The sequence below is a fragment of the Macrotis lagotis genome, chromosome 7 (assembly GCF_037893015.1).
Source record: "Macrotis lagotis isolate mMagLag1 chromosome 7, bilby.v1.9.chrom.fasta, whole genome shotgun sequence".
NCBI lineage: Eukaryota > Metazoa > Chordata > Mammalia > Peramelemorphia > Peramelidae > Macrotis > Macrotis lagotis.
Window position 1 is genome coordinate 31,622,909 of NC_133664.1, and position 18,967 is coordinate 31,641,875.

At 36.0% G+C, this 18,967-nt stretch overlaps 1 protein-coding gene and 1 pseudogene across 4 annotated transcripts in view; both read left to right on the top strand.

The window, feature by feature from the left end:
* The window catches only part of ZNF385D (zinc finger protein 385D), a 978,888-nt gene that overhangs the window by 403,870 nt on the left and 556,051 nt on the right, over nt 1-18,967 (top strand). The gene's annotated exons all lie outside the window — the stretch shown is intronic.
* Nucleotides 15,056-16,810, top strand: LOC141494483 (eukaryotic peptide chain release factor subunit 1 pseudogene; annotated as a pseudogene).

Consider the following 18,967-nt stretch of genomic DNA (forward strand, 5'->3'; position numbering starts at 1 on the left):
CCAATTTGTGGTTTTCCCATTCCCTGTAATAAAACAACAACATGATTCTGAGATAGATTGTTAGTCTATAGATTTTCCCAGTTTCCCAGTTGAGTCCATGACATAAAAGGGCTTAACAATCCCTTGTATTCAATATCTCATAAGCTTCAAATCACACACACACACACACACACACACACACACACACACATCCCCCTAAAATGTACCCCAGGTCCAAGACATATTCTAAACATAAGTCAATAACTAACCAAAATCTCTGCCCATACTTAGCCAACCTTAGCCTCAATCATTCTCATCACCACCAACAGTGGGGTGCCTTTATTAAGCCAAATAAAACATTTCACAGAGCATAACCCCCCCCCACAAATTCAAAGAAAAAGACATTTAATTAATAATCAAGCTAAGTCAAGAAAGTTAACCAGAAAATTCATATTAGTTCAAAGTTCAATTCATAAAATTAATTTTTTTTTCCTTCGAGCTATCATAACATTTTATATTTGACCCCTTGGTTAACAAGGTAGATTCTCCTCCATGCACTGTCATAGATACATGAGTATATTCTTTTCTTTTTTTTATGAGTGTTATTTCTTAAAACAATATCAATTAGGAAGGACATAGTAGTAGTGAACATGTATGATCAGGGAACGCCCATGGTAGATACCCATATGGGAAGGACACTAACCTAGGGATTCTCCATTAACAGGCACATAAACCAAGCAGATTTTTTTATAAGGAATGCACATGGCTGAATAAGTTCACATTTGCAGCGTCTGAGCAGTTGATGTCTTCTGGTCATTTCTGCTTTCCTTCTCCACTCTTTATAACATAATGTGGCTGGGCAGGGTGATTCCTTTAGAGTTTGTTGAGCTACTCTTTGCTAGAATCTGTCTCTTTGTGCTCATCAAGCACTCTCTATTACCATCTCTTTGTTGGCATTTAGTAGTTGATCAACCTTTCTCCATCAAGGAAGACTTAAATTTCTCCTATTCCATACCCAATGACTGTTAATCTACCCAAGCAGCCAACACAAGCTAGAATTCTCTATGGTGTGTTTTAGTATATTCTTTTGCCTTGGTTTGGAAAATAAATCTCTGATCCTATTTATCTCAAAGAGTATTAGACAATTTCTAACCCCTATTAACTTTCTGGTTATTGATTTAGATTCTTGTAGTCTTCTGGATCAATGACTCTTCTTTCAATTCCCATAAAAGTCCTTGCTTGAAATACAAAATGGCTGAGGAGAAGTCAAAATAGTAAGCCATTGGGGCAGCTAGGTGGCACAGTAGATAGAGCACTGGCCCTGGAGTCAGGAGGACCTGAGTTCAAATCTGACCTCAGACACTTAATAATTACCTAGCTGTGTGGCCTTGGGCAAGCCACTTAACCCCATTGCCTTGCAAAAAAAAAAAAAAAACTAAAAAAAATAGTAAGCCATATTCAGTTAAATGTACAAGGAAGTAATCTATGGGATTATAGCTCTTTAAATCAGTCAAATAACAAACATTTATAAAGTGTCTACTATTTGCCAAACCCTGTGTCAGGAATACAAAAAAAAGGCAAAAACAGCTCCTATCCACAAGGAGCTTACAATCTAATGAAGGAGGCAACATACAAACAAATATATATATATATATATATATATATATATATATATATATATATATATATATATATTTGTTTACAAAGGATTACGAAAGGTTTCTTATAAAAAAGTGGGATCTACGTTGGGACTTAAATGAAGCTAGGAGGTCAGTGATCAAAGAATGGAAAGCATTCTAGACACAGAAAATGCTCAGAGATAGGAAATAGGAAGTCATTGGCACTGGATAGAAGAGTATGTGTAAGGAATAAGGTGTAACAAGACAAGGGAGGTAGGCATGGGATAGTTTATATAGGGCTTTGAATGCCAAACAGCATTTTGTTTTTGATGCTTGAGAACACTGAAGTTTCACACCTGCACTTTAGAAAATTCACTTTTGGTGGCTGAATGGAGGATGAGTTGGAACAGGGCAGATAGCTACTAGAATATTGCAGTAAACTAGTAATATAATAGGGGGCCAATTTCAGAGAGGAAAAGGAGAACTATTTAAGAGATGGTGAAGAGGTGAAATCAGCAGGACTTGGCAAGAGATTGGATTTGGATAGTGAGAGACAGTGAGACATTCAGGATGACTTTCAGGTTGTGAGTCTAAGGAACTGGGAATGTATTGGTTTTCTATTTAAAATGCTACAGTATTCTTCCCAAAGAGAATTTATAATAGACCCTTTGTTGTTGAATAATAAAATATTGATATTCATAAAAAGTTAAAGAAACTGTACAAATAGTTCACAATGCAATAGTTGATATGATAAGCATTTTTACAAACCTATTTTGTGATTAAATTTAGTGAACATGACCTCAGCAGAGCAACAAAAACCTTCCTTATCTCTGCTGCTTTTCTAAGAAAATTCTGTCCATGCACATTTAAATGTTACAGTACAATTTGTGTTGTTGAGAATAGTGTTTTCTTTGCTCTTTTTTCTATGATGATGTTACATGCTATAAAAATGCTCACAAAACCAAGGGAAATCTAATCATTTTGGAAGCAAATGTGATAATGGCCTGTGCATGCCACTGTCTCTCTATTTTCAGGAAATTATCTCTCAACTTGCTATTCAGGAGCTAGGAATACACAAAGGAAAAGCATAGCTAACTTTTTTCTGGTATATTTTAAAACCCAAGTCAGAATTCCTTTCTACTTTGAATTTCCAATTCAGGTATCATCAGCGTACACTGTGTAGGAATTGATCATTTTCCAGTCTTCTATCTTAATGCTTAAAATGCAACCTCTCCTCAATGGTCTGGAAAAATGAATCATTGGACCACAGGAATTTCCTCCATTCCTCATAGAAATTTATTGGTATTGACGTCACACTGGGAAATTAAGTGGAGGAAGGTTTATTGCCTCATCCTTCACCCCTCACTTGGACTGCTATGGCAGGGCTCCCATCTCATTGGTGTCAAATGGCGGGCATGATCACTTATCTGAATAATCTCATGGAGATAGGTGTTGCTAGAATTTTACTTTCTCATAAGTCACCCAATTGCACATGAAAATTAACAGCCTCTTGCAGATGGGCCTGGCCCAATCTGTTGCTCACTGCAGTCTTCTGGAATGGTCTTATTTCACACTTCTTATCTCACCACCTGTGGGGAAGTCTGCTATGCAACTCTTTCTTTGGGAAACTTGATGAAGTTTGCTGACATTTAGAATATTTGTTTTCAGAAAAGCAATAGTCTTTTTCCCCCCTCTTCTTTCTCCATATTTCCTGAGAATAGCGTGAAAATCATATAATCCTAGATTTGGAAGGAGCTATGCCACATTTGTATAAGATTTCTAATGCAAGTATTATCTCCCCCCTTAAAAATGAAAAAAAAACACTCAGTGGGATTAAGCATCTTACACAAGGTCACATAGCTGTTAGGTGGTATGGTGAAATATCAGTTTTGATGGGAGGCTTCAGTTAATATTTCACAACCAACACTTAATAGTTGTGTAATGATGGGAAAATTGCCTCATGCTTTCAATGACACTGACAATTGTTGGGGGGGGAAGGGATTACTTTATAAATATAAATTATTATGATTTTACTTTCAAATTCTGTGTATTTATGGAAAACTATAGAATGAGGAGCAATATTCCTTGATTACAGTATGTGAAAGTTATCTCAAACTGGAAAAAAAATAAAGTGAAAATAATTTAAATGAGAGGAATCCATGTGACCTTTTCCATTTAATTCAGTGAAAAAAATTATGAAATAAAAAAATAAAAAAAGAGAAAGAAACCAAATGGTAGAGTTAAGGACTTCCAATTTTTGTCCTTCCCATTACACTATTGCTATAGGCTGCCTACTACTATAGCTAAGCACATCCAATGGAAGTTCTCACATAGATTCCATTGCAAACAAATGCAATTATAACAGTAATATAATAGGAAGAGTCACTACCAGTAGAATATATATCATCAGTATTTTATAGACTGTTGCATTTTTAATGCTGAGAAAGCTCTTTTTGGCAATGATTTATGCAAGAAATAGCTTGTGGCCAAGGGCAAAAAGTAGAAATATGCATCAATGTGTTCATTCCCTGTTTGCCTGAAGTTTCAGAAAAGTATCTAAAAGAAAGTAAAATGGCTTTGTTGGCCCTGTATTGTAATAGCCAAGACTTTCCTTCTTCCATCACAACTCTCAGTGTCCATTTTTTTGAGCTCAATCACACACACACACACACACACACACACCCACACACACACACACACACACACAGACACACATAAAGAATAGCTGAAATTCTCCAGCTCCAAGTGGACATGACTTACCATTTGTATATTTTTGAATTATTAGGAAAACTATTGATTTCCTATCTTACCTGACCCAAGCAATGTAGTTATTGATTGTGAATGGCCAAGAGATATCAAACCCAATTATGTAAAAGGGACTCTGTCTTTAGCACGAAAAAAAATGAATGGGAACTTTTTATAATTTTATTTGGTATCATAGTGTTGTTTTTTTCTGCTGTTGGTAGTGGTGATAATGTTTAAAACAGAAACCTGTAGATTTATTCATGTGCACTGGACTTGGAATCCAAGGAGGTTCAAATCCCAGTCATTCTACTTACTACTTCTGTGAACTTGGGCCACGTAACCTTTCTGGGTCTTGACTTTTTTCCTAAGTGAAATGAAGGGCTTAAACTAGATGGTATTTATTGTACCATGTAGATCCCAGGACCATAAATGAGTCTTTGAAAAAAAGAGAAAATAAAACTGTTTTGAAGACTATCTTGAACTGAAAAAGATTTCAAAATTATCCAGTCTAAATCAAGAAAGAAAGGAGTAGGAGGGATGGCTAGGTGATGCATTAGATAGAGCACAGGCCCTGGAGTGAGGAGTACCTGAGTTCAAATCTGGCCTCAGACAATTAATTACCTAAATGTGTGGCCTTGGCCAAGCCACTTAACCCCATTGCCTTGCAAAAAAAAGCTCTAAAAAATAAAGAAAAGGAGCAGGAGGAGGAAGAGGAGAAGAAAGGAGAAGAAGAAAAAGGAGGAGGAGGAGAGAAGAAAACAACAATAAAGGAGGAGAGACTGAAAAGAAAAAGAGGGGGAAACATTTTTATTGATGACTTTTCTGTTTATATCCAAGACCATTTTGGAAATGCCCCTCCCTTTTTTTTCCTGCTCCATTTATTGAGGTATCTCTTAATAAGAAGGAAAAACAATTGAGCAAAAATACCTGATAACGTGATCATGAGTGAATGTGTAAACAAAATTTTATGCACATCAGATTTTTCCTCTGTAGGTAGAGAGAGAAAGGATATGTTTCAGCACCTATTAAGAGATTCTTATCTATCTTGGACATTTCATTTCCCACTGAACTCAACTCATTTTGGATTCTTTGACTTCTCTTGTAGCATTCATTTTACATTTACTTGACATCTCCACTATGACCCAATAATTACATTTACTTGACTTCTCCACTATGAACCAATAAATTCATCACTGAGAAATCTGATCATTTTGCAAGTCTCAATCAGTCTTCATATATTCACCTCATCAGTACTCTCTGAGCCTATGATTGGAGCCAAAGCATTGAATTCCTAAACCTCTATTCCAGGAGGAGCCATTAAAGAGACATATCCTGACATATCTCATTTCCCATTTGACTAAGCTCATTTTGGACTTCTTTTGATATCTCCTCCATGTACCACCCCCCCAACTACTATTTCTTCATCAGATACCTTTCCCATCCCCTACCCCACTCCTTAGATTTCTTTTTAACATTGTTTTCATTGATCAATTATAAACTCCTAAAGGGAAAATAATAATCTTTTATTTTATTCCTAGAGTTTAGCACAGTGCTTAGGAACTTTGACTTAGGAACTTAAATGTTTGTTGACTATTGATGGTTCTGGAAACACTTTGTTTTTTCAGTTATTCAAACAATCTTCCTTTAAGCTATATTTTCATTTTTATAATCATAATGTATATTATTCTTTTTGTTCTCTTTATTTCACTTGTCTATGATTACTCTTAGTATATGCCTTCATTTTATGACTAAAGAAACTGAGTCCAAACTAAGGAAGTAAGTTGTACTCTGACTCCAAATCCATAGATTTATTTTTCCCCTTTCTATCATACTTTTGGAAGTGGCAAAATATTCAATAGAGTTAAATTTTCATTATTAAAAAGGAGAATTTTATATTTCAGATGTTGTCCAGTGTCTTAGTACTCACCCTCTGCTTGGACAATATTCACATAATTTTCACCTCTCTTCTTAGAGTCCTTGGTATGAAGCATGAGACATGCCAAGATATAGGCACAAAATAGGAAAGATGCCAGAGGAAAGATAGCTTTCTTTTTAGTAACATTCTACTCGATTGACTACATTCCTTTCATCTGATTGCTATGTTTCTATGTGCAGACCACAGCTTAAGGATGATACATTCCCCATTTCAGTCCCAGAAACAGACAGATGGATGAACAGCACATTCTACAGAGTCCCAATCTTTGGGTACCATCTGGTTAACACATATAAACAAAATAGGAGGAGCATTTGCTATTACATGATCTTGTGACTTGCCAGGGGGTGATGAGATCAGTTGGAGACAAAGTTTTTAAATCTTTTGTGTGCATTGTTAGATGAATGTTTCTTCTTCCTTTATCATATAATTTAGGCCACATCTGAGGGCCTGGCCTTCAACCGATTTGGATTGCATGGTCTTCTGCTGGGGCAGCCAAGGGGCACAGGTGCTAGAAACACCCAGGCCCCTCCCCAAAAGGCAAAATCTCCAATGTGGGATTTGGGTCATTCCCAGGTCACCACCCTCCCGTGGACTCTGAGGGGCATTTATGGCCATCCAGGAAGGGGCTCTGTCTCTTTTTGACCTTCCAGCCTCCTGTTGAAACCCTGGTCAGCTGGCCTGACCTGCTCAATCAGCAATCCATGTGGTCTTCTCTTTAAATTCTTTTAACTTTTCTGCTACCTTTCTTATGTGTTGTAACTTTTTTTTAATAAATCTCTATCTTCTTTCCAAAACCTGCATTCCCAAGTCTGAGTTGTGATTCATTGCAAGGCAGAACCGAACCCAAGAAACAGAACAACAGTGACCAAAAAATTCCCTATTTTGTAAGTAATCTGAGGATTTGCAGCCCTCCTTAGATCGATGAAACTTTACAACCTCTTATTCACTTATCCATATTATGTTCATATATGTTTTGACTTTTAGCCCATGGGTGCTTACAGACATAAATTGATGCTGATTCATTTCAAAGGTCAACTGAGAAAAAATTTGTCAGTCACAGTTTGCCTATCTATTAAGGAGTAGGGCATCTCTATAGCCTCAGGCTTTCTCCCCAGTTTCAATCCTGGTAACCCCACATGAGGATTATATGGTCCAACCTTATAGGCTCTGTGCTGGCCCCAAATGTTTCCAGGTTAGGTCTGGGTCTTTCAAATTGTTTTTCTAACCTCCTTTGAAGATATTGGCTATTTACCCTTTAGTCTAGGGTCCTTGAGACACCATTCATAAGATTGACCTTAGGATGGGACATCCCAATAATCATGGAGCTAGGACCAGTAGCAAACTCATGTTATTTGGGCCAACCCATAGATTTTATGGATATATTGTTAAAGAAAAATAGATTGAGGGAGGTAAATTGTCTTGCCCGTGGTCATCTAAATAGGAATCATTTTTTAAATGTTTATTAAAAAGAGATCATGGACAACAAAGCTTAACATTTCTGAAACACTTTAAGATTCACAAAAGGGATTTATATGTTATTTCTCAGGATCTTTGTAGCAATCTTGTGAAGAAAGGCCGCTATTATTGCCTTTGTTTTAATGAGATTTAGAGCTATGGCCCAAGTATGTAAAGTGATTTTTTTCAAAGTTATATAGCTGATAAACACCTGGACAAGGACTGGACCCCAATGCTTCTGAGTATTGATCTTTTGCTTTTCCAGAGCAGCACAGTTGCCCTAAGGGAAGAATAGAACTGAGTATAAACCTATCTGTATGGAGGAATGTTTAATCTAGTAAAGGAGACAAGACCTTTAGGGGAAAAATAAACAAAAGAGATACAATTAAATACTGTGAACATTCAAAGGAGTGGGAAATTGCTTTCATCCTGAGAAGGAAAGGAAAACTTGTTTATTTTGGACCTTGAAGAATGGGGAGGATTTCTAAAGACACACATCAGAGAAGAAGTATCCAAGATTGTTGGGAACTGTTGAGCAAGAGCCCTGAAGCAAGAAAGAATAGGACTTAGATAGGGAAAGATAAGTGGGTCACTTTGACTGAAGCATAAAATATATGCAAGAAACTCCAAGGTATCTTATCTCATTCTGTTGAAATCTATGCAAAACCTGCCCAGCCCAGTACTGAAACTTGCCCAAGGAAACTCCTTTATCTCAGACTGCCTAAGAGACCCATGTGACTCCCCAGCAATGTGCACAGAAAGGCCCACTAGAGTTAGACTCCTTGAAGCCTCCATTCAATTTAAAAGAAAACTGGTCAGTTATGATGGCGCCAGATTGTAGATAGCTTTTAATGATTGATAAGCTCTGCAGTTTGGATATTATTTGATTAGCCTAGGATTTTTGAGCAGAGAAGTGATAGGAACAGGAATCTGTAATAGGAAGATTATACTGGTATCAGTGTATGGAAAGGATTGGAAGGGATCATAGGATATCAAATGAAAAGAGACCCTGGAGAAAAAGCAGAAATGACGAAATCAGTTAGAATGCTATTGCAATAGGCAGACAACACAAAGTAGGAATTACTGTGGATGCTGTGGGTGCAGTGTGAATGAAAAAATCATTACTCTCTCTCTCTCTCTCTCTCTCTTGAGAGAGAGAGAGATTCACATATATGTACATATGTATATGTATGCATATATAATTTCTTACTATATATAATTTCACTAAAAATGCATTTCTAAAATGGCTAATTAAATCTAGCCAGCAAACTGATAAAACCTGATAATTAATGGGCAAGGCATACTGGCAGGGCTTCATGAATTTTAGAAATAGAAAAAAAAGCACCTACCTATGACATAGAAATCTATAATCCTGATGGGAGAATCAACCTACCAAATGGAAGCAGAAGTTTAGAAGTTTGTGATTATATAGTAAGTAAAAGTGAAGAAAACATACATTGAAGTGTATATTAGGATTATTTATAGGTGAAAGAAGAAGAAACTGGTTTTGAACAATTCATTTGTTGGTAGTAATTTCACCTGATGCTTTTATTGATTCATAATTATTATTATTAAATGACAAATATTTATTAAATACCTGTTATGTGTACTAGAACTAAGAAGATAAATAGAACTAAGAAGAGAAATATGAACTAGAATTAAGAAGAGAAATATGAAATAATTCTTACCTTTAAGGAATTTGCATTTACTTTGAGGATATATGTAGATGCATAAATAAAACTATATATGTGTGTGTGTATATACACACACACATATATAATGTGCAAGACAGTTTGATGGTAAGTAGATAGAATACCAGGCCTGTGTCAGGAAGAGCTGAATTCAAATCCAATCTCAGATATTTAGTAGCTGTGGACTATCTGGGCAAGGCACATCATCAGTTTTATCATCTGTAAAATGAACTAGAGAAGGTAATGCAAAACCATTCCAGCATCTTTGCCAAGAAAACCATAAACAAGGGGCAGCTTGGTGGTGCAGTAAATAGAGCACCAGAATCAGGAGGACCTGAATTCAAATGCAGACTCAGACATTTAATAATTGCCTAACAATGTGACCTTAGGTAAGTCACTTAACTCCATTGCCTTGCCAAAACAAAAAAAAAAAACCAGAAAAGAAAACCACAAATGGAGTCACCATTTATGACAGGACTGAAATGACAGAACAGAAACAACAACAAAGTAATATATACATATGAACAAAATATGTGAGTAAGTATGAAGTAGCAAACAGAGAGACTACTTTAGGTTCATTTGTGACAGGACCAAATGACAGAACAAAAACAACATAAAAGTAATATATGCATATAACAAAATGTGTGGGGTAGTATGGATAGACAGAGAGACTATTTTAGGTTCAGGAAGACCTAGGCTTAAGCCTCACCTCTAACATACTCTCTGTGTGAGGCAAGACAAATCTTTTTTGTTCTCTAGACAACTCTCTTAAAATAATAAACTCTAGTAAAAGTGACTACCTGCACTAGCAGATAAAGTTTTCTCATCTTGGAGTTCCCTCAAAGTCATAAATTCAGTCCCTATTCCTATACAAAATAAATACAAGGTAACTGTCTTTCCAAAGAGAAACCATAAATATCTGGGGAGAATAAGGAAAAGCTTCACTTGGAAGATTTTGCTTGAACGTAGTTTGAAGGAAACAAAGGATACCACTATAGGGATCCAGGTCCAAATCAGCTTCCAGAACTAATTGGCCAAAGTTGAGTCTGATTTTTGTTCTATTCTTGACTCTATGTATGTATATATTGCTTGGTCTCAAATGTAACTTGACTTTTAAATTTGGATATTCTGGACTAAGCAAAGGTTTGAATATAGATCCATGATAAATCTTTGTTGAGTTACTTAATGATTGACTGAATCAACAAAATAATGGTCCACATTCCATTAATTCCATCATCATTTGATTATTTGATTCTCTTTTTTTTAGATCACGTGCAATCTAGATTAGTAAATTCCCAGCTTTCTTTGGGGATAGAAGACTATTTAAAGAGAGAACACTTAACAAAATTCTAGTTATAAAGCTACACAAAGCTTTAAGTGATATACTTCTTTGTATATGTTAAACATGTATTTCATCATTTATCATGTACTTCCATGATCTCTATGTTTCTAGCTTTAAATTAGGAAGTCTTAGTGTTTGTGTCTTTGTGATTTTGAACCAACTTATGTTAGTGTAACACAAATCACAAACTCCCCTGTAATAATTTTGTCACAGTACTACAATAGGGAGAATAACTCACCTACTACAGGAAAAACAAAACAGAAACAACAGAAATGAAAGTGAAAACTTAATTTACTTTTGATTCTAAGCAAAGACATAATAATTAAATTCAAGGCAGGAACTCAAAACTTTTGTAAATTCCACAAAGGTTATGGCAGAACCTTACTGATTTTGCCTTGAGGCTACCATAGAAAGTACACAGCAAAGAATAAAATTAATGTGATATTTAAAATAACCTATAAACAGAACACAGGTAGGAAATTTGAGAGAACAAGGACATTTTAAAAAGCAAATATTTGAACAAACTAATTTAATTCTATTTTGTTGCCAGTTTCTTAGTAAGAATGCTTAACTAAGTAAGCTGAATAGAGTGCTGAATTCGAGATGAAAAAACACCCTAGATTTAAGTCCGTTTTTTGATACTGAGTCACAGCCTCTGAGTGTCTCATGTAGCACCTTCAACTTAATGGCAATTTTATTTCTGAAGCCATTCCAAACCTGCCCCAATCTACTTCTCATTATATACTGCTCCCTCTTTTTCTCATTCTGTAGACCTGCCAGATCAGCCTTGTTGTTTACAAAATATGGTACTCATCTCAAGATTGAGTGCTTTTGTCCTATCTTTACCCAAGGTCTGGAATGAATTCCATCCTAAAAACAAAACAAAACAAAACAAAACAAAAGAAAACTTCTTTTCTTTAAGACATAGCTTAAACTTTATCTTCTGTATGATTCCTTTCCTGATCCTCCTAGCTACCAACTCCCTTTTCCCAAGCCACTTTGTATTCTTCTGTACTCATATTTGTTGGGTTCTCCTGACCAGCAGGGAATTAATTCTGCTCAGGAGAGATATGAAACGTGTGTAGACTAGGGTGGGGATGCAAGTAGGAGAACTAGCAGAGCCATTTATTCACAGTATCAGACAGTTCTTTATAGCAGAAAATCACAAAATTAGCATACAAGATAAAACAATGATGTTTCTCAAATTTGCACAGGATGCAACCTAAGTCAAGAAGTTCGGGTACAGGGCTATCACACAAGGGAAGTCATGGATGACGCACTTGTGTTATCACAGCAGAGTTCCATGGAGAGCTTTCCGCTCCAGTCACCTACACCTAGGCTTTTAGTCATAAACTGATCTTTCACCCAGTCTCACCCAAGCAGTTCTGCAACATATATTTTTACCCGTTTTCTTCTTTTTTTCCACATTCATCCACACACATATGCATATCTTTTTGTTATATAATTTCCTTCCACCCTCCCTTCTCACTCCCCTCCCCTCAGCAGGGAACCCTTAGGTGAATATTGTACAAACACATTTGTGTTTAACATGTTTACTAATTAGTCATTTTCGGTATGAGGAATTAGGATTAAAGGAAAAGAAAGAAAACCATGAGATAGGAACAAAATGCATAAGAGACATTTTTAAAAAGTGAATGTAGTATTCATTCAGATTCTGTAGGGGGTTTTTGGTTAACCCTTATTTTCTGACTATTCCACAAGCCTTAATCTTTCCTCATGCCAGGGCTTTGTTCATTTGACTGAAAAAAGCTTCCTAACCTGGTCTCATTGACCTCCTAGTGCCTTAGAAGGATACTGTCCTAAGACCTAATCCCAGATAACCAACCTGAACTTATTTTGTCAATGATTAACAAATTGAGACCAGGTGGTAACCTTCCCATTTCAGCGATTCTGAACCCCTAGAGCACTACAGTGCCTACTCCCTTATTCCTATCCATCTCAATCAAATCTCCACAAATGTCACACTCTAAAACTGCCTACTATTTTTTCTTGTTCTCTTGAATACTAGTTCAGCAACCTTGATTTCATTTTAAATCCATTCCTTTCCTACTTTTTCCAATCTCATCTCTCTCCTGGAGACCTGGCCCCAAGTCATGTTTTTCATCATTGGTTGCATTTTTTTACTCATTCCCCTTGATGCATTGTTCAAGGTGGGGAAATTGGAATACTCTCTGCTCCCTATTACCATTTCCAAGTTCACCCTCCCCCACTATCACTAGTATCCTCTCCTTTACAATTCATTCCATCTATTTCTATTACTCAATCAAAATGCTGGCAGTTGTTGTCTACCAGCCTCCAAGATAGCATATTTCTTTTCTTCATGAGTTTAGTAACCAGCTCAGTGTTTTTCTTTCCACCCCATATTCTGTCCTCAAAATAAGAGATTCAGGATACATAGTGGTACTCCCTCAAACCTTTTCACTTTCCAATTCATCAGTTTATTAATTTTCTATGATCTACTACATTCCACCTTAGCTACACAGAGATGGGTACATGATTGTTCCATCACTTACAAATGCAATGCTTTCACATTCATGAGTTCTGAAGTTCCCTAATTTGATCTCAATTTGGAGTCATTTCACCTCTCCATATTGAATTACTATATCTTATCATGTTGTCTATCCTTATTAGGACTTTTAATTCCTTGACTTTTAAGTTGTTTCCCAACTTATATTCTTTATATCCTTCTCCCTGTCCCAATCTCATTTTCCTGGTGAACCAATACAACGCCGTGGTGTCCTGTCCTTTTGAGTTTTTGCTTTACTTTCCTGTAAGCTATTAATTGGCAGCTCTTACCCTGCCAGTCTTCCTCTTATCCTTGAATGCTCTTCACTCTCTAGGTTTCCATTGCACTATTATTTCTTTGTTCTCCTCCTGCCCTCTCTGATTCATTTGCTGGATTTTCATCCAGGTTACACCCACTGATGGCGACCATCCCCCTTTCTTGTTCTTCTATATTATTTCACTTAACTGATCTCATCAACATCCATGTCTTCAATGATCATCTCTTCAATTCTTCATATAGAGATGTAACTTCTCTTTTTATCTTCAGTCTCTCATTTCCTACTGCATGATGGTTATTTCAAACTGTATTTCTCATATACATTCTGAACTCAACATTTCCAAACCTGAACTTATTATTTTTGCCCTCAGTCCTTCCCTACTTTCTATTGTCCCTACCATTATTGAGTAATCATCCTCCCAGTCATAGTTATATAAACAAGCTATCATCACTGACTATTCAGAACCCCTCCCCTGCAACCTTATCCAAGACATTACCAAATCCTGTTGATTTTACCTTTATAACATTTCCCATATGAGGCCTATTCTTTATTCTGACACTGTCACCACCTTAGAACAGTCCCTTATCATCTCATGCTTAAATTACTGCAAGAGTTTGCTGGTTGGTCTCCCTGACTCTAATTCATACCTGACTGCCTATGTACCATTCAATACTCCACTCAAGCATCAATATTATCTTCCTATGACATTGGTCTACTTTCTCTTCCTTGTACAAGAGACTCTTATATTCTGACTGTGGGCATTTCCACAGACTGCTTCTCCCGTTCTCCCTTATATCCACACCATGATTGGAATTCCTTCTTTACTGCGAGACTTTTCTCAGTTCCTAACAACATCAGATAAAATAATACCTTTAGCAAAGTAGCAAACTTACTACCTTTCCTCTGAGATTATGTACTGCATATATCTCCTAAGTAAAAAGTTGTTTGCATGTGGTTTTAGAAAGTGAGTTCTTTGTGGGTATGTATGGATTATTTTTACCTTTCTTTATATCTTCAGTGCTTAGTAGAGAGATTATTTTTGATAAATGCTTAATAAATTCTTGTTAATTTGACTGAGCAGCTATTTGGCCCAGTGGATACAGTGCTGGGCCTGGAGTCAGGAAGACTCATCTTTGTGTGTTAAAATCCAGTCTCAGACCATTACTAGTTGTGTGACCTTGGGCAAATTGCTTAACCCTATTTGTTTTTCTTCTGTTAAATGAACTGAAGAAGAAAATGGCAGACTACTTTGGTATCTTCGCCAAAAAAAAATATATACCAATAGGATTCGGAAGCCCTGGATATGACTGAGGATGGCTGTACAATATTAAGAGTAGGAAACAACTGAATAACAACAAATAATAACATATTTGATTATTCTTAAGTTGCCTGGTGCTCAATTTCTTACCCCACAAAGTAAGAATATTGGAAATAGAGACTTTTCAGGATTGTTTCCATGGTTCTATTATATAATTTAGATTTAAATTATACTCAGATCTTTAGTAGATATATAACCTGGAGCAATTCACTAAAACAGTCTCAGGCAGATTGCAACACATGCAGTTGCCAAGAAAAAGGGAGTTGTATTCTAAGTCAAAACTCCCACAGTTGAGGAGCACTACCACTTAAGAATGAACCCTTAGAGAGGCGGAGGTGACAAATGGTTGACTTCCCCAGTACTCCTAATATGAATGTGGAGATCTGGGAGATCAAGATGGTCATCAAGACACTGGAAGCAATGGCACCATTGGATATTATTGATCATTCTACCAAAAGACCAAATTTCATGCCTGGCAAAAATGTCACCTGATGAGTTTGGAACTGTATCCAATATAAAACGTTGGGTAATGAAGTATCTTTCATTTCTGAGATTCATTATATCCCTACACCACAGACTCAAACTCTGTACTACCAAATGATCTTACTCTTTGCTATGCAACTTTTGTGACAGAAGAAAGGAAAAGAAAGTCAACATTGACTTTGAACTTTCAAACCAGTCAACACAGCATTATATCCATGTGACACCAAATTCCTTAAGTAGTCTCTTACAATGCTACTGTCTGATGATGATAACAAGGTTAACTTTATTGTAATAGATGGTAGTGGTAAACTCTGGTACTCTGCAAGGAAACACAAGAGAAGTTCTACACACATTCATTGTGGATCTCCCAACGAAGGATTGTAGAGGGAGATCAGTCTGCCTTGCTTTTTGCCTGTTTACAAATAGAAAAATGATGCAACTCTGTAAGGAAGGTAGTAGAGGATGCTGTGCAGCTGTTTATTTGGGGGGACAAAGTGAATGTGGCTAGTTTCATTTTAGATGCATTAGCTGGCTTCAAAACTGAACTAAGTCAGTTTGATTTGTTTGATCAGCAGTTGCAAGTTTTGAAATTAGTTGATATCACCCATTGTAGTGAAAATGGATTCAATCAGGTAATTGTACCTACGGAAATTTTCTCCTATGTGAAGTTCATTCAAGAGAAAGAACTGATAGGATGACACAATTAGTCAAGACACTAGGAATGTTTGTTTTGGAGTTGAAGATAAACTCTAGGCTTCAGAAATGGGAACTGTAGAGATACTGATAGTCAATGAAACTCTAAATATAATGAGATATGTTCTTCATTACCAAGCACAGAAGAAGAAAATATCCTGTATTTGATTCCTGAGCAAGAGAAGGATCAATGTCAATTTACAAAGAGAGAGGAACATAAAATGGTAGAAAGTATGCCATTGTTGGTTGGAATGGTTTGAAGTAAGACTGGAAATTTTTACAAACAAGTCATAGAAAGGATCCCAGATAGTGACCAGATTTTTGTGGAAACAGATGTATCTTACCGTCCTGAGTTGATTTCCAAGGAATGGAAAGTCAAGGGGGAGAGGATGAATATTTTGACCTTGATGACTTCTACTAAGAAGTTTTCCTGGGTCCAGCAAAATATGTCTCATCCTCTAACATCCAATCTAAGGAATAAATGTGATGGAAACAGAACAGATCCCTCCCTTATGGAGGAACTCTAGAGCTTGATTCATGACCATTGGATAACAACACCAAAACTGAAATAAGCAAAAAACAAAGCAAAACAAAACTCCACTTTACACTTTGATTTAGCATGATGATGTTGCAGAAGAAAACTAAGTTCTTAAATACCACTGTGGACTAATTTTTTAAAAGGAATCACAGGTTTTACTTTTACTCAATGGGACAATTGCTTCATCTTGTATCTTATAAAAATATACCTTTTGTATGTGGAGGAAAAAATATTTTAATTGCTGTAAGCTTTCAAAAGCTAATAGAATTAACATTATATTGGTTTACCTGTTATTTTATTTAGAGAAAATTCCAATTACTGAATTTTGTGGTGACCCATTTACATAGTATTCTCAACTTTGGCTGCACAAGAAGAAATAAGTATGATGAAATATTGGATTCATTTCCCTCTTGATCTCAGTTTAATGTTAAAAGGTTAAGATAATGGAAGCAATGTCAGCTTCTGCCCTTTAAACCCACACCCCAGAATAGCCTAATCTGAGGGTACAAATTGCACTGACTTAGGATTCGTTGGATCACTGTACTGTTATTTCACATCCATTGTGCAGAAGCATTTTGCCCATTTCAATAACTCTCATCACAAGATGCTCAACAGAGGGTGCCCAGAATCTAAACATGCTAGAAATTAGTTTGGGGATAGTAGAGGGTAGTGGGTGGAGGAATAAGGGAGTTCTTGTCCTGGGATTTCAAGAAATAAAATATGTGATTTAAATTATTAAAAAAAAAACCCTTTCAGCCTCAATTTCTTCATCTGTGAAATGGGACTAATAATAGCATCTGATTTACAGGGCCCTAGTGAAATATGATATGCCAAATGATTTGCAAATATTAAAGCAATATGAAAATGTCAGTTATCCATAGTATAATAAATGTCTTCTCATGTAGAATTTTAATCATAGACATACAGTTGCAAATTATATCTGAAAGTTATATATATATGTATGTATATATATACATATTTTATGTATTTCAAGATTAAATTACTTATAATTCATACACCATAACATTCCTCCTCCTTATCTCTTTTTCTTTGCTTTTATTTCTGGATTTGTTATTTTATTTTCTATTTAGTAACAGTATAAAATATTCATTCAGGCTAGAACCACCAACATGACAACATGATACAATTTAAATTGATGCCTTTCATTATAATCTACTGTTTTAAGAAATGTTCATAATTTAAACAATTATGTTTCTTGATTTTTTGCCAATTAAGTTTGTCTCTCTCGGAACTGAATTTGAATGCAATAGCTGAACAGGATTTTTCAAATTCTATCTCTTGAAAGGCATACCATCAAATGAGAAAAAGACTTTATCTATCTATCTATCTATCTATCTATCTATCTATCTATCTATCTATCTATCATCTGCCTGCTTGTCTGTCTATCATCTATCTGTCTATTTATCTATTTTTTTCTTTTTAAAAGGATTATTAGCTAGAATTAAAAGAAAAGATAGTGTCAAATCAATATCATAGGCATGTGGAAGTCTTTACATGCAAAATACAGTAAAAATTTCACTTAATAACCCTTGAAGTCAACATGATGTGTTGGAGATATATAATAGGAGATGTTAAACATACCCCAGAGAAAATTAAAATTAGAAACAAACAGTAGCCAACAGCTATTATACTACAATTAGTCAGACTGTTATAGTGAACCTGTTCACAGAATGCTAGAACTGATCTCAAAAAAAAAAAAAAAAAAATTAAAAGTGACTTAAGATGGTTCTCCTGCCCTGCTATAGCGCTTTTGGGCATCTTTGCCTGGGCAAACCCAAATTCCCTTGAGGAGTAGAATTATATTAGCTAAATGCCTAACAGCTGTCTCACATGCAGGAGACTAGATCAAACTAGCGAGCTGCAAATCTGGCCAGGCAGCATGAAAGGCCCCATAATGCAAACTGATTACTTTAGGACTTGCATTAATGTGGCCAGGAATAAAAATAACCCACTGACAAATCCTTGCCTCATTTTCATGAAGGCTGATGAGAACATTTTAGCAGCTGGATCATGAGGCCGTGTGGAGTCTGATGAGAATGAGTGCCAAAGATCAAAGAGAGTGACTGATGGGGACCCCAGAATATCTGCTCCCCAAGAAGGGAGAGAGTCCCTTTCTGTTTCTGGGAGCCATGTATTTGGACCTTCATCCAGAATTTATCCAAAGCACTCCAAAGAATATCAATCTTATTTGAAGGAAAAATACAACAGGCAAATTTGCATTTAATAAAGATAATAAGATAAGCAGACTTTCCAGGGCAACACTGACATGCATCTCTTCTTCCTGATCTGCCAGGGAGAAGTTTCATTTTTTGCTATTTTGATGTAAAAGACATTGAATGAGTA